Source organism: Bison bison, unplaced genomic scaffold (genome assembly GCF_000754665.1).
Source record: "Bison bison bison isolate TAMUID 2011002044 unplaced genomic scaffold, Bison_UMD1.0 scf7180017864145, whole genome shotgun sequence".
Classification (NCBI taxonomy): Eukaryota; Metazoa; Chordata; class Mammalia; order Artiodactyla; family Bovidae; genus Bison; species Bison bison.
The window spans coordinates 3,607,547-3,630,821 of NW_011494717.1; the positions used below are offsets into that span (position 1 = coordinate 3,607,547).

The 23,275-nt window shown below is 39.8% G+C and overlaps 1 long non-coding RNA gene across 1 annotated transcript in view; it reads left to right on the plus strand.

The window, feature by feature from the left end:
- Positions 1-6,567: 6,567 nt before the first annotated feature.
- Positions 6,568-23,275, plus strand: part of LOC104989019 — a 24,036-nt gene continuing 7,328 nt past the window's right edge. Inside the window, exon 1 of the long non-coding RNA XR_825310.1 lies at positions 6,568-6,797. This is a non-coding gene — a long non-coding RNA (uncharacterized LOC104989019). The remainder of the gene's footprint in view (positions 6,798-23,275) is intronic.

Below are 23,275 nucleotides of genomic sequence, written 5' to 3' on the forward strand. Positions count from 1 at the left end.
TTATATTTTCAGCCCAGTTTTCTTGTTTGGGATCCTCACCAACATATATAATTGCCATCCAATTGGACGTCCTGTAGGCATCTCAAACACAACACATTTGAAACTGAATATTTCATTTTACCCATCCTTGAATCTAAATCTCTTCACCATGTGCATTCCCTATTTTATCGATGGGAAACAGTTTTTTCCACATACCCAAACCAGAACCCTAGGAGTCAGTAGGGCTTCTTCCCTCTTTATTTCTGAGCCCTGTCAATCACAAAAACAAGTCTAGTCTACTTTCTAAATATCTCCATTACTTTTTTCCTCCAGTTCTCTACAGCCACTGATCTGGACAAGAGCCATCGTGCACCCCATCTACAGCCATACAATTCAATGTGTAGTTGCCTGAATATTTCAACATCTTTCACTTCTTGGAGTCCTTGAAGATGCCACTCTCTGCCTGGAATGCTCTCCTCCCATCAGTTTGACAAACAAACTTAAAGGCCTTTCTGTAGCTATCTGTGATGTCCCCAACAAATTAATAGTTGCTTTTAATGCTACTTCTGTGCTTTGGACATATTCGCATTATAGTAATATCTGGTGGTACTGTAATCATCTATTTGTCCATCCATTTCTTCATTACTCTGACCATTTTAAGGGCAGAGGTTCTGCCTTTTCACTTTGTCAGCTCATTGCCAGGCACACCAAAATGTCTCCACTTGGATACCCCACAAATATCTCAGACATGACTTTTTCGAAAGTACAAAATTTGTTGAATATACTTCTTTTCATCTTCTGTACTTTAAGTGTGAGGATCTTCATCGTCTTTGGTGGTGAATATTTAATCAATCCTATGTCTTAAGTGATGGAGATTCACAGACTATTGGTTCTCATCTGTCATTCACAACCTGTTCCCTTCTCAAGTGGCAGTTTCCTGTAGGGTGTAATACAGACTTTTTTTCCTTTAAACTCCAATGAAGTTTCCATTGTTTCACAGAAAGATCCTCATTTGAATTAAAGCACAATGTTAATAGGAACGCTTCCTGGATGCACAGTTGGATTTGAACAGGGCAGTGGTATTTCAAGAGCGTGGCTTCCTTTTTATCTGGCTTGCATTTAAAAAGACCAAGAAAGATAATTTCTTTTGCAGAATCATTTACAAAAGTTATGGTTGTGTACAAACATACACACACTTCATTCACAAACCTCAAAACAATTAATGAATAAAAAAGGAAAATTAATTCACATTGTCTTAGAGGAATTGATGGTTTTTAGCAATTTCTACTATCTGTTTGGTCAGAGTTAGAAAATGTTCTTCCTTTGTGTCATGTGAAATTCCTTCTAGTTCCACACTTTATGAAACATTGTTCTACTCTGAGCAAAAGAACAGAGCCTACTTTTTATTATTTTTTATGATTCAGTAATGAGATATAATTTTCACTCTAGTAAAATTCTTTGGGGTTTAGAAAAATGAAGTAGTTTAGAATTGGAAATATAAACGCTCTGGTACATGGACCACTGGTTCACTTCTTCAGCAAAAGAACCTATCAATTCCCACCAATGAAACATAAAGCTGTGAAGGGAAGAATATATTTCTCATTTCTCAGCTATCTGAAAAATGTCACTGGGCCAACTTTAATCATCTTTCCCATTACCATCTAAATGTATATTTGAAATGCAGCATCATAAACTAAATGGATATTTTTAAATTGTTATGTTAGATTTTCACTGGTCATAAAGCTGCTTGATATTATTTTCTATTATTTTAGCAGCCAACTAGAACTTATTTTATACAACTCTCCAAAATCAACATGATATAACTAAATAACATGGAATAGTTAATTATTAACTTTTTCTACTTTTTCATTATTCTATCAGTAATGACTCAGTCATGATAGAGATAGTTATTGATTTAGAACACTGGAAAGAATGAATAGAGGACAACAACATTTTTATAGCCCAAATTTTTCTCTTGTTGTCAGATCCCTGCTTTTAAAAGTGAATGAATTAATTTTGCTGACATTAATTATCTGTAAGAAACTTAATACTTAAATAATTAGGTATTTTCATACAAACAGAAAGAAACAATCCCAATTTAGGCATGGGATTAACCTTCTTGGAGCTCAGGAAAGCTACAAGCTGTGAAATTAGGCCATAGTTAATCTTCTGATAAAAACACCTTGATTTAGATTATACAATTGTGTAAAAGTTATTTAGTCATTTAGAGGACATCAGGTAAACTTTTTTCTCAGCTACTCAGCAATAAAGAAAAGAATGTCTCTTCTGGAACAAAAGATAAATACCCTAGTTTCAAAGGATACATTTTTAGATTTTCTTAGATTCAAATTTTTAAAAATCAGACTATAAATACACAATGTGATCAGATAACAATTAGCCAAATGGGACTCTGAGTTGCAATAAGCCAATTCAGTAAGAAACATCATGGCCTAGCTGGATACGGTAGAGTCATCATAGCCTGCTCTCTCAGTATTTTTAATAGCAGCGATTGAAGGAACAGAATCCACTGTGGGGAAATCTACACTCTTCACGCTGATGACAGAAACTGGGGGACTGCTGTATTGCATAACAAATGGACTATCTTCTATTTACTTGTTTTTGAACATGCTGCTACAGTAGGATCAGAAACCAATGCTTACACAAATAGTACAGGGATAGTAACGTGTGACACTGCGTTTTAAGGAAATCAGCCCTTAGATTTGGTCAAAGCGCTTCTAGCTAGTCTTCCACAGGGTACGCATTCCCACTGAGGCAGTAACACCCTGGCCACTAGAATCTGTTAACTGACCACTTACTAAGTAGATGCTGGGGCAGTAAATCATACAGACACCATCTTCTGTTACTCAAAAGATCTTTGTCCCCATTTTACCCAGGGTTACAAAACTACTCTTCTTACTATTAGAACACATAAAGATTATACGTGAGAAAACTGATTGTTCTCAAACATTTGGGGGCCACAGAACCCTGCCCTTTGATGATCTGATCCTAGCTAGTATCCTCTTACTATAAATAGCTACAAATGGCCTGCAAATTTTGCACACAACTTCAAGAGGTTGTGAAGTCCCTGGAACCCATCCAGACCCCAACAATGCTTTAGCTGCTTACTCTGACAACTAGAGGATCAGGTTTAGACTTAATTTGTCCCTGTATCTTTAGACTTCCTTGTGCAGTGACTAGCCTGGAGCAGGATTTCAGATTTACTGGCAATAAATAACTTACCAGGGGTTGGAGTTGGTGCTCTCAGCCACAGGGAGCCCCAGAGCACCAGGAGGAAGGCTCTGAGAATCTCAGTGCACCAGTGCCTGCATCTCCAGAGGTCGAGTGCTCCCCACCGCAGCCCGTTGTCTGTGCATTCAGGACAGAGGATTTCAGGAGAATTGGGAAGCCCGGGCAGCGCTGGGTGAGTGCTGGCTGTCAGGGACACCCACATGCTGGCACCAGAAACCGAAGCCTGACCACCCTGGGCAAGTTATGGGTGAGGTCACTGCTGTCAGGATGGTTTTTGGTGCTTTGGCCCGTGATATTAGATGATAGAATAATACCATCCTTCAATAAATGGTATGGTTAACTGCTCTTGTGTCATCAAGAAATCCTGGTGTGAGCCAACGAGTGTGCTGAGCCACAGGTCCAGAAACGATGGTCTTGACAGGGAAAATGTACGCTTTGGGAAGAATGCAAAGAAAGCCTTCAAATGGAGTCCATGAAGCCTTAGAATCAGGTTTTCCTCTGGGTGTTGCCGTGTGTGTGTGTGTGTGTGTGTGTGTGTGTGTGAAAGAGAGGGAGAGACGGGGACAGGGGGCAGAGAAGGAAGTCCCAAAGCTGCGCCTCAATCCATGCTTCCAGGGATGTTTCGAGGCTCACCGTCCTAAAGCACACGTGACCTGTGACATCACTTTAACTTCTGAGCCAAAGCCTTTGGCACTGTCCCAAAGACTCACTGTACCTGGACAGTGTCTCAATACTAGAGCCACACTGAGCTGTGTAGGACAGTCATGTGCCGATATACCGCGTCAGTGCAGAGATCAGGTTTCTGTGAGAACATCCCACTGGCAAAGGTTCCTCTCAAGTGCAGTAGCTCAAGAATACAAATGTGTTAAATCTCAGATGACATGTTGTTCTGCTGCCTGTCTCTTGTCCTGTCCTGGCCTGTAGTAACTGTGCGTGGTGACTGGCCAGGGTTAGGGCTGAGAGAAGATGATGCAAGGGAGGGAAACTCGGGCTATGCTTGCTGAGAGCTGGTAGCTGGGGTCAGCCAGCCAGGCAGGAGCTTGTGGGCACAGAGGACTGGCAAGATGTCAACCCATTTACACAGTGCTGCCCTTAGGATTTGCTCTCAGTGGACTTATTAGAAATCTGCCTGGATATCTCAGTTCCCCTCCTCTTCAATGCCATTCTGTTAACTGAACTGTAATGATTACCTGGTGTGACATTTAAATATTCCTAATATTCTCTATTATTTGTGATCATTCTCCTTTACTGGTTATGTCCTTGGGAGCGAGATGTCTGTAGGCAACACCCCACAGAGTTGAGCAGGTGTAGAAATCAAGAAATACTGGCTTGAGTGAGTTAAGAATCTAACTATTGAATTATTAAAGAAGCAACCAGGCTTAGTCCAGATAATTTTATAAATATTCAAGTAGAGAAGGCATGCAATCTCTATCAACATTTCAAACTTCTTAAAAGTGACTTCTAAGTACTTTACCATTCCAACAGAGTACATACACACACACACACGAGATAAAAGTTACCTGAAACAAAACTTACTCTTATCCTTATTACATGTGATACACTGATTTTTAAAATTCTGTTTCATTAAAAAAAGAAGAAAAGAGCTGGTCACCACGCATTAAATTGATTTCCTGGTCTACCAATGGGTGGCAATTTGTTTGCAAAATATTGGCTTACTTCATTGGACTATATGAAACCTGGTAAGGAACCCTATTCTGCTTTGCCCTTTTCTCTAAAAACCATAAAAATATTTTCTATTCATACATAATTTACATAAGCTAAGCTTGGAAGCAAAGCTTTACAACATTTCTTAAGTAGGTTTCACATCCAGGAAGTAGTGAAATTTAGAGCCACAGCCAGTCTTAAGTTTCCAAATCAAAGGCTATTTCCACTTTATCATGCTGCATTCATGATCTGATTAGTGTCGGTCTAGCCTCCAAAACTTGGTTGTAAGTTCCCAAAAGACCATGAATACTCCTGACACCATGCTGGATGCCCCAGGGGTGATGTGCTCAATGGTAAACAGAAAGGTATAATAAGGTTAGTCAAAAGCCATGTTCTGGTTTTGATATTGTATTTTGGGCATTTTTGTGCCAAAACTTTTTATAATGCTTTAGAGGCAAACCTCATAAAAGGAATGATTTTGTTTCATAGATTGTATCATATTTATGATACCCTATGTGTCAATGTTTCCCAAGCTTGTAGGATCTTTTGAGTGAACAGATAGGAAGTCATGAGAGAGGGACACTGGTTCCTACCTGTACTTGAGCTTTCCCCAGAGCTCAAAGAGAAAGTTCCAGAAAGGCCAATAAAAGGACCAGACAGCAAAGTCTTTATTTCTGCTAGTTTTCCCAAATGGCTTTCCTCAGGCTGTAATTTGCAGACCTGGCAGACTCTGAACCCATGGTCAGTGGTAAAGTATCAAGAATAAGCCCCCATTTCAGTTCCTTTGGGGCTCTCCAGCTAAAATGCAAAATCCTTAGGGGAACACATACATACATCTCTCCTAAGGTATACCCACATATGTATGTGGGGGTAGGTAAGAACTTGTAAAGACTGAATAGGCAATAAATACTCACCTGTTGATTGAGAGTACGGATGTGAAAAATCAAAGTGTGAATGTATGCTATACATATGTGGATATTCAGCATTTTTATATGTCCTCATAAGGCCTGTTTTCCTCAATGTTCTAGGAGCAGGAGGTGTGACAATACCAGTCCTGGGGGCACTCAGAAAGGAAAGGATTGGGGAAAGAATAGCTGAATGGAGAAAAGTGAAGGGAGGAATGGGAAAAAAAGAATGAGAAGAAAACGTGGCTGAAATTGCAGGAAGAAGGCCCAGCAACACTGAGCGCTGATCACATCTTTGTTAGTTCTAGAATCATCTTTATCTTACTTGTTACTCTGTATACTTTGTTGGACTCAAAGTACACATTTCATATGGTGGAAAGTTTCCCTGTTTACTTACTCTTCCTGACCCAGCTTTAAAGGCTATTTGACCATTTCAATATGTTTCTTGTAGCTGATATACCTGTGAGCTGAGGTAAGGAGTGGGAGGAAGCAGACTAAGATGGCTTCCTACATCTAGTTCATGTGAAAGAAACCTATCCTAATATTACATCAAATGGAACCCTCTCAGTAGGAGAAAAGTAGGTGATGTTGCAAGGATAAGACTCACCTTTCAACCTCATGACTGATAAGGTTTGGAGGAAAGAATGACATTCTGTTCAAAAGTCAGGTCAAAAGCTTATCCACACACTGATTTCTCAATCCAGGATCTGTAATACCAAATAAAACAAAGGCCTTGGTCCCAAATGAAGTCATTAGCAAATATCTCTTTGCTCTGCTGGGAGTTCTGTTCTCTCACAACATCCTTTTGAATTATCACTTTGTATTGAGGCAGCAGTTTTACTCTTTCAAATGAAGTATACAATCTCAGAAGAGGCCAGTGGTTCCGAGGGCGGAAGGGAAGGCTGGTTCTACCCTTGTGCTGGGAGAAACATTAAGATCAAGAGCACAGCTATGGGAGTCAGACAGCCTGGATCTGAAATTGGTTCCACCACCAGCTCTGTAAGTGACACAACCTTTCTAAGCCTCTTTTGTCAAAGTCAATGAAATGGTTTTCATATGAATGATACAAGTGATGTACTTGTTTAAAGCAGTGCCTGAATACAGCAGGCATTCATTAAATCCTAGATATGAATAGGATCTAAAAAATAAATATTATTTGCTAAGTTTGTGGTTTATTTTGGTAGGTTTTTTCCCCTGCATCTTTATAAGGACCAGTGGTTTTAAGAATCTTGGAATAATAGGTCTGAAAGGAATGTTTATTTTACAGAGATGTAAAAAGCCCAGAGCATTGAGCTCTTCAAGGTCACACAGATATCTAGTGGTACATTCAGGACTAGAAACCAGACTGCTGACTTCAGACCATTCTCCACTGGACACTTTTTCCCTGGGGGAGGATGTCCAGGACCAAGAAAGTTCCATCAGAGCAATAGCAACAACCAGAACTGCCGTACCTCCTCCAGGGGCTCCCTTGTCACCCCAATGACAATCTTAAGCTGGTTTGTTCATTCGTTCATTCACTCACTCACTCACCCATTCCCTCACTCACCCATTCCCTCACTCACCCACTCACCCATCACTGAGTTAGGCTATCAATGAAAGGTACAGAAAAGTAAAATGCAGTCTTTGTCTTTAAAGGACTTCGGTTGAAACTGGAGCAACAAAAGAGGCAGAAATAAAATGATACAATAATACAAACACTTAATGATATGGAAAGTATTAGAAAGGTTAGTCATCTTTTGCTATACAACCAATCAGAAGTTTGGTAAAAGAACTTATGATAAGGTCAGTACATTTATAAAATGACTAGGATAAATGAAACTAAGCAGGTCTACTACGAGCTGGGCTGTGCTTACTGTTTAATGTAGCTGTAGGTGCGGGAGGCGTCAGGTTTCTGCAGTGCCTTTCTGTTCATCTCCCCTGCTGCCCAGGGATGATTCCCTGAGAAGTCCTCCTTAGACAGAATCTGCATTTTCAACCATAGCCCCCTGCTATATCACAGCCCTGTTTGTGTGGTGGTGAGGTGTCTGGGAGGGAAAGCATTCTATAGTTTTGTAGTTAAATCTCAGTGTTTGAGTATGCTTTGGTCCCTGGTAGGTGACCTTCACAAGTGTCTCTTGGACCCCTTCTCTGTTAGGCAGGACAGGAAACAAACACATTGAGGGCTGGAGGCAGGGGACAGCACTTCTCCCAAATGGACAAAGACTCGGGTAGAATCTTTCCCCTGAAGGGCAGGGCTTCATTATGGAAATCACTCTGGATTTATTTCAAATTAGGAAAACTTTTCCACCACCTGTCAGAGCCATGAGGTGATGTTTCTTGGTTCTTCACTGTGAGAACCTGGTGGGTTTCCTAGAAGTAAAGTCCATGGAAGTATGAGTGATCCCCTAAGATCAGAGATTCTAGGAGTCTCTCACTCTCTTACTAGTCCGCACTCAGCTCCTGCAACTTGTCAGAATTACCACAAAAATGTTGCTATCAGTGTCTGGCTCCAGTGATTCCCATTCCAGGGAAGTGGACCTCAGTGACCTTACCATCCATCCAGATTTTGGGGTGGTCGCTTGCCCTGCTACCTAAGCTTCATGAGTCCAGGGAAAGTCCCTGATTTTTAGTGGTTTTTTTTTTCACTTTTTTGGGGGGTAAGATTGTGGTTTTTACATGCAGGGCTGAAGCCTAAAGCTCCAGATTCATTTTTTACATTTGGATCTGCAGTTATACCAGCACCATTTGTGGCAAAGACTCTTTTCTCCCCACTGAATCTTTTGGCATCCTCATCAAAAATCATTTGACCATAAGTATGGGAATTTATTTCTGGACTTTCAATTCTATTCTCAAATGATCCAAATGTCTACTTTTATGCCAGTATGACACTGTCTTGATGACAGTAGCTTTGTAGTAAATTTTGAAATTGGGAAGTGTGAGTCCCTCAAATCCATTATTTTTCCCCAAGATTGCTTTGGTTATTCTAGTTCCCTTGCATTTCCTATGAATTTTAGAATTACCTTGTCATCTTGTGCAAAGAAGCCAGCTGCAATTTTGAAATAAATTGCACTGAATCTTTAGATCAATTTGGAAAGTTTTGCTTATGTTAACAATATTAAGTCTTCCAATTCTTAGATGTGGGATGTCTTTCCATTTATGTAGGCCTTTTTTTCTTTCAATGATGGTTTAAAATTTTAGGTGTACAAGTACTACACTTTTGTTATATTTATTCCTGAATGTTTTATTATTTTAATGCTACTACAATTGGAATAGTTTTTTTTAAAGTTACATTTATGGATTGTTCACTGCTAGGATACTAACATAAAGTAATTGATTTTTGTATGTTGACTTCATATTCTGCAAACTTCCTGACTTGTTTATTAGTTCTTATGATTGTGGAGTGTTTCTTTTAGGATGATCAGTTATAACTTCTCTACAATTCAGTGAAATTGGGATTAAAAATGCCCATGAAACTTATCAACTAGAACCATAAAATTTGTCAATTAGAACCATTCTTTAGTCGTGTGTGCACAAGAATAAAGATAACAGTAAGCAGTAATAGTGTTTTGATCTTTGGCTGGAGATTTACTGTCCAGGTGTTGTTATGAAAGTATGTTAAAAAAGTGTCAAAGATACTGATAAAAAAATTGAGACAACCTATCATGTTATAACAGTCTAAGTTGGCATGGAAGCCTTAGCAAGTCCTCACAGACAGGGAAACATTATGGGGGTTAAAGAACTGGAGGTCTCTCTAGTGTTGAAAGAAGGTACGGTGGGAGTGAAGGCACAAGAGAAGTAGAAGGATAAGAGGTTGAGACTCATAACGGGACAGTGCACTTCAGAGTTTCAGATGTGGTGCGTTCCAGGTGATGACAAGATTCTAGGTGTGATTTGGCTAAAGCAGAGTGGATGTGAGAGACCCTGGAATCACGAAAGTCTGGGTTCGTTTTCTGGATGGCTCATCTATTAACACACAACCTTGATATCACCAGAATTATGATAGGAACTGGGGTACAAAGAAAGATTCAGGTCCTATATTTGCCAGTTAATGAGAGGGGATATCCTAGGAAGTTGGTAGATGACAGTAATAAAGTGAGGTAGAGGTTGGTAAACCTGAACGACCTAACCTCATGGGATCAAGAGCTTATACCCAATGTAGCCAAGGGTTACAAGGCTCTCTTTAATCACAGTGGCTCCTTCTGAGATGGTTCTTAAGGTGGGGAAGCATCCTGAGAGAATCTTTGGGGGTGAACCAGAGCGTTAGCCCATCTCTGCATTCGAAAACGCAGCCTGGTTGTTCTGATTTAACCAACAGTTCAGTTCAGTTCAGTTCAGTTCAGTCGCTCAGTCGTGTCTGACTCTTTGCAACCCCATGAATCGCAGCATGCCAGGCCTCCCGTCCATCACCAACTCCCAGAGTTCACCCAGACTCACATCCATCGAGTCAGTGATGCCATCCAGCCATCTCATCCTCTGTCGTCCCCTTCTCCTCCTGCCCCCAATCCCTGCCAGCATCAGAGTCTTTTCCAATGAGTCAACTCTTCACATGAGGTGGCCAAAGTACTGGAGTTTCAGCTTTAGCATCATTCCTTCCAAAGAAATCCCAGGGCTGATCTCCTTCAGAATGGACTGGTTGGATCTCCTTGCAGTCCAAGGGACTCTCAAGAGTCTTCTCCAACACTGCAGTTCAAAAGCATCAATTCTTCAGCACTCAGCCTTCTTCACAGTCCAACTCTCACATCCATACATGACCATAGGAAAAACCATAGCCTTGACTAGACGAACCTTTGTTGGCAAAGTAATGTCTCTGCTTTTGAATACGCTATCTAGGTTGGTCATAACTTTCCTTCCAAGGAGTAAGCGTCTTTTAATTTTATGGCTGCAGTCACCATCTGCAGTGATTTTGGAGCCCAACCATCAGGAGGTGTTATTTCCCACTGTTTTCCTCTTCCCAGTGAGAATTGCTGTTTTAGGCATGGCTACAGAAATCCAGGGAGAATTCCTGAGGGGCATATAGGCTCAGGAATATAGCCCATAGGCTTCTGTCCTATTCATACTCTTGTGCTTGCAACTGACAACTACATACAGACTTGAATTTAGATTTCTGACAGACCTTCCCAAGGAAAAACACATGTATTTTTTCGTAATTATGTTTAATTTGGTATGAAATAGTATAAATGCATGCATTCATTTTAATAACAGGTGTTATTTACAGTGAAATGAACAGATCTTAAATGCACAGTTTGGTGAGCTTTGACAAATGCATAAGCTCTCACCTATATCAGGCTACAGAATACTTACTCTAGAAAGTTCCCTGATGACCCTTCCCACTCAATTCCTGCCCTCCTTGAGGCAACCACAGGACTGATTTCTATCATCATAGATGAGTTTTGTTATTTTAGGGCTTCATTTTAATGGAAACATGGTTGGTACTCTTTCGTGTCTGGCTTCTTTTGCTCCACATAATGAGGCTTAAAGTTAGAACTTGGGTATTAAAACAAGTAATTCTAATAGAAAATTCTCATTATTACCAAGGTGACTGAATTCAGATCAAAAGAAGGCAGATATGTAAAAGAACTGTGGTGTGTTTCCCCGCTCCTGGATAGAATTTGCCAAGAAAGCCCAAGATACTTTAATTACACATTGCAGAAATTATCCTGTGGCTAAAGTCCACTTGGCTTTGTGTCCCCATCACCACCCACTTCCTGAATTCATCTTCTGTTGATGGATTCTCAGGTTGTTTCATATATCTGCTGTTGTGAATACGCTGCTAGGAATATGGGGGTGCAGATATTTCTTTGTTATCCTCTTTTCATTTTCTTTGGATATATACTCAGAAGTAGGATTTCTGGATTATATGGTAATTCTATTTTTAATTTTTGAAGAACCTCCATACTGTTTTCCATAGTGGCAACACAATGTACATTCTCATCAAAAGTGGACAAGGATTCCTATTTTTCCACATCCTCATCAACCTTAACTCTTGTCTTTATGAGGACAGCCATTCTAACAAGTGTGAGATGATTTATTGTGGTTTTGATTTTCATTTCACTGATGATGACAGATGTTGAGCACCTTTTCATGTATCTGTTGGCTTCCTGTATAACTTCTTGGAAGAAATGTCTATTCACTTCCTCTGTCCCATTTTTAATTCAGCTTGTCTGTTTTTGCTTTTGAGTTGTATGAGTTCTTTATATATTTTGGATATTAACCCTTTATCAGATATATGATTAACAAATATTTCCTTCCATTTCATATGTTGCCTTTTCATTTCATGGATTGTTTCCTTTGCTGTGGCGAAGCTTTTCAGTAGTCCCACTTTTTAATTTTTGCTTTTGTTGCCTTATTGCTTGATATTTTCACTCTTCTGGATAAATGTGCTTTGCTGACAAGTGAGAGAAAAGTTCAGTTATCTAATTACAGACTTTTGGAAGTGTGTGTATGCATGCAAGAGAGAGAGAGACAAAAACAGTGGGCAACATTTCTCTGATAGGACATGTGCCTCAAAGATGGCCAGAAAACACTATTGTCTAGTGTATCAAGCATTGTTTAGTTAAAATCTTTTAATTGAAAGCATCAGTTCAGTTGCACAGTCTTGTCTGACTCTGCGACCCCATGGACTGCAGCACTCCAGGCTTCCCAGTCCATCACCAACTCTCGGAGCTTACTCAAACCCATGTCCATTGAGTTGGTGATGCCATACAACCATCTCATCTTCTATCATCCCCTTCTCCTCCTGCCTTCAATCTTTCCCGGCATCAGGTTCTTTTCCAGTGAGTCAGTTCTTCGCCTCAGGTAGCCAAAGTATTGGAGCTTCAGCTTCAGCATCAGTCCCTCCAATGAATATTCATGGCTGATTTACTGTAGGATGGACTGGTTTGATTGTCCTGCTTATCTCTCAAGAGTCTTCTCCAACACCACAGTTTAAAAGCATCAGTTCTTTGGCGCTCAACTTTCTTTATAGTCCAACTCTCACATGCATACAGGATTATAGGATAAACCATAGCTTTGACTATATGTACCTTTGTTGGTAAAGTAATGTCTCTGCTTTTTAATATGCTGTCTAGGTTTGTCATAGCTTTTCTTCCAAAGATCAAGAATCTTTTAATTTCATGGCTGCAGTCACCATCTGCAGTGATTTTGGGGCCTAAGAAAATAAATTCTGTCACTGTTTCCATTGTTTCCCCATCTATTGGCCATGAAGTGATGGGACCAGATGCCATGATCTTAGTTTTTTGAAAGTTGAGTTTTAATCCATGTTTTCCACTCTCCTCTTTCACTTTCATCAAGAGGCTCTTTAGTTCCTCTTCATTTTCTACCATAAGGGTGATGTCATCTGCATATCTGAGGTTATTGATATTTTTCCCAGCAATCTTGATTCCAGCTTGTGCTTCATCCAGCCTGGCATTTTGCATGATGTACTCTGCATATAAGTTAAATAAGCAGGGTGACAATATACAGTCTTGACGTACTCCTTTCCCAATTTTGAACCAGTCTGTTGTTTCATGTCCATTTCAAACTGTTGCTTCTTGACCTGTGTGCAGGTTTCTTGAGAGGCAGGTGAGGTGGTCTGGTATTCCTATGTCATTAAGAATTTCCCACAGTTTGTTGTGATCCACACAGTTTAAGGCTTTAGTGTAGTCAATGAAACAGATGTTTTTCTGGAATTCTCTTGCTTTTTCTATGATCCAACAGATGTTTGCAATTTGATCTCTGATTTCTCTGCCTTTCCTATATCCAGCTTGAACATCTGGAAGTTCTCAGTTCATGTACTGTTGAAGCCTAGCTTGGAGAATTTTGAACATTACTTTGCTAGTGTATGAGATGAGAACAATTGTGTGGTAGTTTGAGCATTCTTTGATATTGTCTTTCTTTGGGATTGGAGTGAAAACTGACATTTTCCAGTCCCGTGGCCACGGCTGAGTTTTCCAAATTTATTAGCATATTGAGTGTAGCACTTTTACAGCATCATCTTTTAGGATTTGAAATAGCTCAACTGGAATTCCATCACCTCCACTAGCTTTGTCCGTAGAGATGCTTTCTAAGGCCCACTTGTCTTTGCACTCCAGGATACATGGCTCTAGGTAAGGGATCACACCATTGTGGTCATCTGGGTCATTAAGATCTTTTTTGGATAGTTCTCCAATGTATTCTTGCCACGTCTTCTTAATATCTTCTGCCTCTGTGAGGTCCATACAGTTTCTGTCCTTTATTGTGCCCATCTTTGCATGAAATATTCCCTTGATATCTCTAATTTTCTTGACAAGATCTCTAGTCTTTCCCATTCTATTGTTTTCCTGTTTCTTTGCACTGATCACTGAGGAAGGCTTTCTTATCTCTCCTTGCTATTCTTTGGAACTCTGCATTCAGATACATATATATTTCCTTTTCTCCTTTGCCTTTCCCTTCCCTTCTTTTCTCAGCTATTTGTAAGGCCTCCTCAGACAACCATTTTGTCTTTTTGCATTTCTTCTTCTTGGGGATGGTTTTGATCACTGCCTCCTGTACAGTGTTATAAACCTCTGTCCATAGTTCTTCAGGCAGTCTGTCTATCATATCTAATCCCTTGAATCTATTTGTCACTTCTACTGTGAGTGAAGAGGAACTAAAAAGCCCCTTGATGAAAGTGAAAGAGGAGAGTGAAAAAGTTGGCTTAAAGCTCAACATTCAGAAAACTAATATCATGGCATCTGGTCCCATCACTTCATGGAAAATAGATGGGGAAACAATGGAAACAGTGGCTGACTTTATTATTTTGGGCTCCCAAATCACTGCAGATGGTGATTGCAGCCATGAAATTAAAAGACATTTACTCCTGGGAAGGAAAGTTTTGAACAACCTAGATAGTATATTAAAAGCAAAGATATTACTTTGCCAACAAAGGTCCGTCTAGTCAAGGCTATGGTTTTTCCAGTGGTCATGTATGGATGTGAGAGTTGGACTGTGAAGAAAGCTGAGCACTGAAGGATTGATGCTTTTGAACTGTGGTGTTGAAGAAGACTCTTGAGAGTCCCTTGGCCTGCAAGGAAATCCAACCAGTCCATCCTAAAGGAGATCAGTCCTGGGTGTTCATTGGAAGGACTGATGCTGAAGTTGAAACTCCAATACTTTGGCCACCTCATGCGAAGAGCTGACTCATTAGAAAAGACTCTGATGCTGGGAGGGATTGGGGGCAGGAGGAAAAGGGGATGACAGAAGATGAGATGGATGGATGGCATCATCGACTCGATGGACATGCGTTTGAGTAAACTGGGAGTTGGTGATGGACAGGGAGGCCTGGCGTGCTGCGATTCACGAGTTGCAAAGAGTTGGACATGAGTGAGCGACTGAACTGAACTGAACTGTATAATCAAGGGATTTGATTTAGGTCATACCTGAATGGTCTATTCCCTGGTGGCTCAGATGGTAAAGCATCTGCCTGCAATGCTGGAGACCCAGGTTCAATCCCTGGGTCGGGAAGATCCCCTGGAGAAGGAAATGGCAACCCACTCCAGTACTCTTGCCTGGAAAATTCCAGGGATGGAGAAGCCTGGTGTTACTGTACCTGGGCTACAGTCCATGGTGTCGCAAGAGTCAGACACAATTGAGTGACTTCACACTTTCTTTCACACACTTTCTGAATGGTATAGTGGTTTCCCCTACTCTCTTCAATTTAAGTCTGAATTTTTGCAATAAGGAATTCATGATCTGAGCCACAGTGAGCTCCTGGTCTTGCTTTTGCTGACTGTATAGAGCTTCTCCATCTTCAGCTGCAAAAAATATATCCCACCCATCAGAACAAGACCCAGATTTCCCCACAGCCAGTCCCTTCCATCAGGAAGCTTCCACAAGCTTCTTATCCTTATCCATCAGAGGATAGACAGAATGAAAACCACAATTTATAAAACAGATAACAACAAAGACTACTGCATAGCACAGTGAACTATATTCAAGGATAATGCAAAAATCTATAATAGAAAAGAATCTGAAAAGAATATATATATCTCACTTTACTGTATACATGAAACTAACATAACACAGTACTATAAATGAACTATACTTCAATAAAAAAGAAATTGGAGGGATTCTTGGGACCTAATTTCTCTGAACATAAAGTTAACAGGTTAATTAAATACCAGATGATCTCTGATATCCCACCCAAGCCAAACTTTTCAAGACTTTTACACTCAGTTCAGTTCACTCGGTCATGTCAGACTCTTTGCAACCCCATGCACCGCAGCACACCAGTGAGGTCCGCAGCATGCCAGGCCTCCCTGTCCATCACCAACTCCTGGAGTTTACCCAAACTCATGTCCATTGAGTTGGTGATGCTATGCAACCATCTCATCCTCTGTCATCCCCTTCTCCTCCTGCCTTCAATCTTTCCCAGCATCAGGGTCTTTTCAAATGAGTCAGCTCTTCACATCAGGTGGCCAAAGTATTGGAGTTTCAGCTTCAACAGACTCTTAACTATTTGATTTTAAATTATCTTCCAAGCCTCATCTTCTCTAACTTGATATAAACCTAATTTTTTCATATATTCATATATTTTTACCATTAGAAATACATTTTTATATCACTTCATAAAAAGTAAAATTCAATACATAAGAGTTCAGGAGCAATGAAACATTTTTCTTCTCTTCAGATGAATTTATTAATTCAGTTCATGTTCCATAAATTGTCACTGATCTGGTAATTTGCTGAAAACATTTATATACAAATATTCCACTAAAATAAAAAGTCTGTGGACACTAAGAAATTTATTCAGCCATATATGTAATCTTAGAATAAAATACTCTGAATACATACAAATGAGTAAGACATGAGAGTATAATAAAAAGCATTTCTACTGGAGGAGTTTGATGATATATGTCTCTAGAGATTTAAAATTGCATTAGAATCACCTTATCTCCATTTTCTTTTATTTCAAATATCTTTCATATAGCACACTACTCTTATGTTGGGAGTTTATCACTAAATTTAACTTTTTTACAATCTTAATTACTTCATTATTTCTTTTTTGTAACCATTTGAAATATTGGAATAAAGTCAGTTATTGCCAGGCTTTATGAAAATTATATCAAATTCTAAACTCGCCTAGCCCCTTCTGAATGGTGTTACCCTAGATAGCTGCTTCTCTATAGCTATTCTTTTTAACACCAACATTTTTATTCACTTTGTCATTTTAAAGAAAAATTTTCCATAATCAGAGCATCCTCCTCAGAGAATAATGAACAGAGCTCAGTATTTTCTTTATGATTGAAGATTATCCTTAACCTTTTTCTTTTACTGCAGAATCATTTATTAAGCATACATTGAACAAATTGCTAGAGATGCTACTACACTAACTCCGTGTAGGGCCTAAGTACAAGGAGACATGCTCAGGGCATATTTGGGGCAGCAGGACACAAGTGATTGCTGGCCTGGAGATGGAAAAGGTTATAAATGTATCATAACTGGTGTGTCTTCATATTTTTTCATTTTTGTTCCACACATACCCTTCAAACTAACACTAAATCTCCCATGTATACTTCTTTTTATCCATTACCAGATGTTCACCCTCTTTTAATCCTCAAATACAAATCTACAAGATAGGTGGGTAAATGGTATCCTTCCCATCTGGTGGGTGAAAAAGAAATACAGGCTCTAAGGCTAAGTGCTTGCCTGGATCCTGCAATATGTAGCTGGTTGGAGTGAGGATACATTTGTCTTCCAACTCATAGCCTGACTCCTTAGTATCTCTGATTATTTTGCCTAATCTTTGCACAAAATAGGAGAGGAATTAGTAGTTGTGAATAGGAATGGAAATATGGTGAAAAGGAATACATCTATAATGAAACTCGTCAGCTTCCTTCAAAAAATAAAATGGCAGGTCTCCACACAGGTTGGGAAGCTGGATCACAGAACTCTGACTTTCATCCTTGAGATTCACTTGCCCCTAAGTGGTTTTTTACACTGGCCCAAGCTTCCCTGGTGGCTCAGAGGGAAAAGCGTCTGTCCACAATGCGGGAGACCTGGGTTTGATCCCTGGGTCAGGAAGACCCCCTGGAGAAGGAAATGGCAACCGACTCCAGTATTCTTGCCTAGAGAATCCCATGGACAGAGGAGCCTGGTACGCTACAGTCCACGGGGTCGCAAAGAGTCGGACACGACTGGATGACTTCACTTTCTTTTCACTTAAGCAGGTACACACAGATCACTTTCTTGACTCTCCATAGCACAGCTGAGAAACTTTTTAAAATGTATTTAAATAGAGATTTATTTATTCAGATTTTTGACTCCATCTTAATCATTTTGATTTCAAGTTCTTTTCTTTCAGCAGGCTAAAGATATTGTTCAGTATCTTCTTTCATCCAATACTGTTGATGACACATGTAATGCCACTTATTTTGAACAACCTTTTTCTAACCCTCTCTGGAGGCTTCAGAAGTCTGTCTTTTCTCTTGTAGTTTTAGCACATTGACTATATACCTCATGTTCTTAACTTTCATTACTTTTGTACATTGTTTTATCTTTGTTGTGTGTTTATTTTTAATCCTTCTCTATAGTTGGAATCCCGGGGACGGGGGAGCCTGGTGGGCTGCCGTCTATGGGGTTGCACAGAGTTGGACACGACTGAAATGACTTAGCAGCAGCAGCATAGTTGGTACCATTTGAATCTGAGGATTTATATGTTTCTTCAACTAGAAGAAATTTCATCCTATTATTTCTTCATATTTTACCTTTCCTCTGTTTTTGTTATTTTCTACTGGGTAGATACTATGGCTTGCAGAACTCTCTTCCATGTGTTAAGTTTTCATCTTTTTCTCACCTCGTCCTTCATTTCCAGGCTGTCTTCCAGATATCCAGTTTCTTTTATAGCTGCGCCCATTCTTCTATTTATATCTACTGAATTTTTAATTTCAATAATTTTTTACTTCCAAGGTCTGTCTTTGGTTTTATAACAGACAGTTTCTGATTCATTATTGTGACTCCATCCTATATCTGAAGACACTAATTAAACTTGTATTAAAGTCCTTTTCTTATCACTCTATTAACTTTTGCACAGTTGTACCTCTGTTGGGTTGTTGTCTGTTTTTTCACAGTGGCTGCATGCCGGATGTTGGTGATTTCTAATTATAGTTCATCTCTGTGCTTTGGATCCTTTGCCAGATCCTTTATACTGTCAGACCCTCAGCCTTCCTTGTGGGAGCTGGAGAAACAGCTATTGAGGTTCGTGCTCCCCACTGTTTTCAGTTGAAATGGGGAAAAGGTGGGATGCATGCTGGATGGGATTCCTTCGAGGCTGGTATTCTGGGCTGAGTCATTCTCTCTGGGCACTGTCAGTTTCTGCCTCTCCTTCAACATGGCTCCTGCTCAAAGACAAACCTGAACGAGTGGAGAGGAGAGTAGGACGCACGTGGCACAGCCACTGTGGGGATCCCATCGCATTCCCTGTCATCTGCACTGAATCCCTCTTCTCTGCTCCTGGCTTCTACCTGCAGGCATGTGTGCTCAGCTGTGTCCAACTCTTTGCCACCCTATGGACTCTAGCCCACCAGGTTCCTCTGTCCATAGAATTTTCCAGGCAAGGGCACTGGAGTGGGTTGCCATTTCCTTCTCCAGGGGACCTTCCTGATCCAGGGATTGATACCCCGTCTACTGTATCTTCTGCATTGGTGGCTGGATTCTTTACCACTGAGCCACCGGGGCAGCTCTTCTCCCTGCAGGCAGGCGGAATTCCTGGTGAAGCCCCCATGTGCTGTGGCAGTACTTTCCAAAATGGTCCAGCACAAATTCCAGACTGCAATTACCCTCTTCAAACTTATCCTTTGTTTTCTTAGACTCTCAGAAATTCTCATAATTTTCATTAGCTAAAAATTTCCCTTTGAATTTACAGAATGGGGTATATATTTCCATACTCACGAAAAGAAAGCCAAGGCTTAGAATAGAAGGACAGAGAAGGTTGGGGAAGGAGAAAACATTCCTGGGTGCGGTTAGTTTCCCAACAGAAAGGCAAAAACCCCCAATTTTATTTTGGGTTGGTTGTCTTTTTCTTATATTAGAGATATTAACCAATTGTTAGTTATGTTGTAAATACTTATTACTCATGTCTAAGGTACTGCCTGAGATACAGAAATTTTACATTTTTATGAGGACAAATCTGTCCATTGTTTTACTTCAAGATTTCTGGGTGTTGTGTCATGCTCAAGAGACCGTCCTAATCCAAACAGAAACCTATTTTACTATATAGTGACTTTTAATATTCAGTAGTTCAGTCTTTTGTGGTTAGATATTTCATGTTTAGATACATATCCATCAAGATTTTAATTTTGTGTTTGGTCTGAGATTTTGTGTGTATCCCTTTTCCAAATAGAGCCTTTTATTGCTGTTGTCCCCTTCCGCTCTGCTACCTGTGGGTATGCAGGAGTTGTGAACATTTGTTAATATTTTTAGTTCATCGGTCACCAAACCATAAGGAACCACATACTTGATCTGAAGTATTTGATGAATTGGACTGCACCGCAGTGAGAGTTCTTACCTTTGAGATGAATGTAGTAACTCCCTAAGATTTGGGGTTATCTCTCTTGGGGACAAGGTGAGTGAGAAGCAGGATCTGCAGATACAGTTAGCCAGAGCATCCACAGAAGCAATTTTCCAGTTTTCCCTTTGAGCACACAGCTAGAATCTATCTTCCTGCTTCCCTCATGACTGGGTACAGCCATGGGACTATGCTCTCCCCAGTGTAATGTGAACAGTATTTATGCCAGGCCCCTAAAAACTCTCACTTACACTCCTCCATCCTCCTTTTTGAAGCTGAATATAGAGGATGAGTTTCCAGGAGATGAGGCCATGAGATGCAAGGATTCTGAGTACCTGTAAGACTGTGAATAGGGCTGGCTAACCAGAAACACTCACCTTGGACTTAAGTAAGAAAGAAGCTTCTTTGGTTGTTTGCCTAAACTAAGACAGGAGACTTAGGTTTCTAGTAGATATGTTGTACCCAATTAGGGAAGTTTCCTTCCATTTACCTAATTTACCAAGAGACTTTCTTGTGTAATCAGGAATGGATATTAAATTTTTAAAAAAAGATTGATTTATTTGATTTTTGGCTGTGCTGGGTCTTCATTGCTGTGTGTGAGCTTTCTCTCTGTTTGCGTAGGACGGGGCTGCTCCAGGCTGCGGTGCAGGGCTTCTCACTGCAGTGGCTTCTCCTGTTGTGTAGCACAGGCTCTAGGTGATGGGCTTCGGTAGTAATTGCAGCCCGTGGGCTCAGTAGTTGTGGCTCGCGGGCTTCACAGTGCATGAGCTCAGTAGCTATGGCACGTGGGCTCAGTTGCTCTGTGGCACATGGGACCTTCCTGGAGCAGGAATAGAACCCGTGTCCTCTGCACTGGCAGGTGGGCTCTCAACACTGGACCACCAGAAAAGCTCTGTGTTACATTTTATTAATACATTTTTGATATCTATCAAGGGTATTGTAGACATCTTACCCTTAAGTTTCAAAATGTAATAAATTACAACTGTTATATTAATATTGTCCTTAAAACAAATGGTATTGTGCTTAGTCATGGCCAACTCTTTGCAACCCTTTGGATTGTAGTCCACCAGGCTTCTCTGTCCCTGGGATTTTTCAGGCAAAAATACTGGAGTGGGTTGCCATTTCCTCCTCCAAGGGACTTCCCAAGCCAGGGGTCAAACTCACATCTCCTGTGTCTTCTGCAATGAAGGCAGATTCTTTACCCATTCAGTTATGGGGGAAGCCCCAATAGTCCTTAAAACAGAATTATATTTAAATAATTTCATGGCATAGTATTCTTTTAAAAGCAGTTCTGGAAATAACTTTGCTTATAATTTGTTAAAACTCTCCAAATAATTCATTGGTTTATGGTTTTCTTGTTTTATTCTATCTTTGTCCACTTTCCACATTGAGTTTATGCCAGATACAAACTGAGACACTTTTCAGATTTTTCTCTGGTCTTGAACAACTGACGTCATGAGTCACTGGGGACTGTCTTTGAGAAATACATTTTTTTTTTAAACTATAGTTCTAATTTCCTCTATGGTTATTGGTCAACTCAGTTAATTACAAGTGAAACATCTTTCTACTTTGGAGTTTTCTGGGCCATAGTTTTTCCAACTTATATCGAGTTAATGAGCAAGCAACTGAAAGCAGACCTGTATTCCTGTACAATATGTTTGGTGTTCTTGATGTACAATTTTACCTATTTAAGTGTTTTAGAACTTAAGTCTTACTGTGGATAAAAAGGAACCTGGGTTCTTATAGATAACCTACATCTTTTTTTTTTTTTTTTTTTACTAATTGGAAAAATGTACATATTGAACTTATCCATGTTAAAACTTCTGAATTCTAAAATTATCACAAATATGAGAGCTTAACTAATAGAAACTGGCAAACTTCTGTCTTTAAATATTTCAATTTTGTTATTGTTTAGTCACTAAGTCTGACTCTATCAGACTGGACAGTAGCGTGCCAGGCTTCCCTGTCCTTTACTATCTCCTGAAGTTTGCTCAAACTCATGTCCATTGAGTCACTGGTACTCTTCAACATTTCATCTTTTGTAGCTATATGTGAAAATGAAGTGTCTTATTAAAATGACATGGTGATTTACACTTCTTGATTATCTGTATCTTTGGAATTAGCTGCCGAATAGAAACCTGATATGACCATAAAGTAACCTTTATATGACTTGCTCTAGGGATTTAAAGATGCATTTTCTTTTTTTTTTCTAATCATCTCATTATTAAAACCAAAAATATGCAAAGTAAATTCATTCATTAGGAGGCTATCTAATATCATCTCCAGTCTATATCAATACAGTTCAGAATATGGACTTTGGCCTAGCTCTGTGACATTTGGCAAGCATCTTAACCTCTCTGTATTTCAGCTCTCTCAAATGTAAAGTGACAACAAATATGTTAGCGGCTTGATAGGATTTTTCCAAGGGTTAAGAGTTCAAAGTGAAAAGTTACTAGAACATTCCTGGGGAAAATATGACAACTGTTAAGAGTAAATAAATAAAAAAACACTGGGAAAGATTGAAGGTGGGAGGAGAAGGGGACGACAGAGGATGTGATGGTTGGATGGTATCACTGACTCAATGGAGATGAGTTGGGGTAAACTCCGGGAGTTTGGCATGGCCAGGGAGGCCTGACATGCTGCAGTCCATAGGGTCACAAATAGTCGGACATGACTGAGCAACTGAACTGAACTGATTTTTATTATAATCTAGGAGAAATCACAGGCACCTCTCTGAAAATCTTTTGCTGATTTTCTTCTCATTATTAGAGTGTCCTTTATGTTAAGGAACATTCTACAAATTATCATAATCTTATTTTAAACCTCATGATATAGTATCATTACACTCTGTAAGAAAAACTAAGAAACATGAAATAACTGTTCAAATTCACAAAGCAGTAAGAGGCAGAATTGGGATTTGAATCCAGGTCTGTCTGACACCAAAGTCATGCTCTTTTCATTACATTACTCAGCCTGATGCTACCTCTCTCTGTAAAAC